Below are 1,296 nucleotides of genomic sequence, written 5' to 3'. Positions count from 1 at the left end.
TTGACTTTCGTTGACCGAAATCTCTTGGCTTTGACCGAGAACTCATGTTCTCGGTTGATCTTGATAGAGAACAGTTTACCTTGACCGAAAACAACATTGTTTGACCGAAATCTCCTTTTTGGACAGAAAACTCAACATTGGACCGAAATCTATTAAAATATTGTCATTGTTTTTCATTTATGGTCCACTTAATATGGTTATATCATAATTGGTCCTTCATGTTTTATAATTTGACAATTGTGACCTCATACTTACAACTATCACTCAAGTCATGTGCATATTTACTAACTTGACTCGTTTGTTGCAGTAATGGTTGATCAGGCTTCATTTAAGTTTTCGGATACTCATAATATAGCTCGATATTTGATCCACCATTGATTCACAAGGAGTTCAAATCGATGATCGTTGGTCTCAACACCTGTCGGATTTCTCACGCTTTACGAGAAATCCCATCATTTGCAAGAATACGATCTCTGATTTTTGGAAAAATGCTTCGATCAACCAACGAAGACCAGGCGAAGTCGTTTCTATAGACTCCACAGTGCAAAAGAAGCCGGTCGTCATCACAGAGGCCATTATACACAATATTCTTTTATTTGGGGATCAACCTGATTACCAAATGGAATACACGACTACTGCTATTTCCGAGGTGCTTTCAAGAAAGGGTTACGAGGGAACCTATCCTCCGTCAATCATGAAATTGTTTCACCCGTACTGGAGATTGTTGATACACACGTTCTTCTCATTTGTGTCGGGAAGAAAGGGATGTTCCGATGAAATAAGCCACATTCAGATGTCGGCCATAGTTGCTCTGATCATGGATTTGAATTACAACTATTCCAAGTTTGTTTTCGATGAGATGATGAGCAACTTGAAAGGAAAGAAGAAAGAGATGTTTCTCATGTATCCTTGATTTTTACAAATGATTTTTGACTCACATTACACTTACATTGTTAAATATGTTGAAACATAGATATGAAGTCGATGGGACCCAACACTTTTGGGTTAATGAAGAAATCCAGGAAAGGATCAAATACCGTTTATCAGGGCCTTCATGCTATGGTTAAATATGGCCGGTTTGCTGAAACAGAGACTGCACCTGTTGTTGCTCTAGTGGCTGAGGAGCACGCGACACCAGTTCCAAGGCCCGCTGCTACACATGAAATAAGCTCCGATGATGAAGATGAGGAGACAAATGTACAACATTTGGAAGATGAACACCGTAACCAGGAGACTGCTCCGACTGTGAACAGATACAAGATTTTGAGAAGTTTAAAGAATTACTTCAGTCAACTG

The sequence above is a fragment of the Bidens hawaiensis genome, unplaced genomic scaffold (genome assembly GCF_021521415.1).
Source record: "Bidens hawaiensis isolate Kalapana, Puna unplaced genomic scaffold, B.hawaiensis_p1.1 tig00018053_1, whole genome shotgun sequence".
Classification (NCBI taxonomy): Eukaryota; Viridiplantae; Streptophyta; class Magnoliopsida; order Asterales; family Asteraceae; genus Bidens; species Bidens hawaiensis.
The sequence above is the reverse complement of the archived record's forward strand: the minus strand, read 5'-3'. Positions refer to the sequence as shown.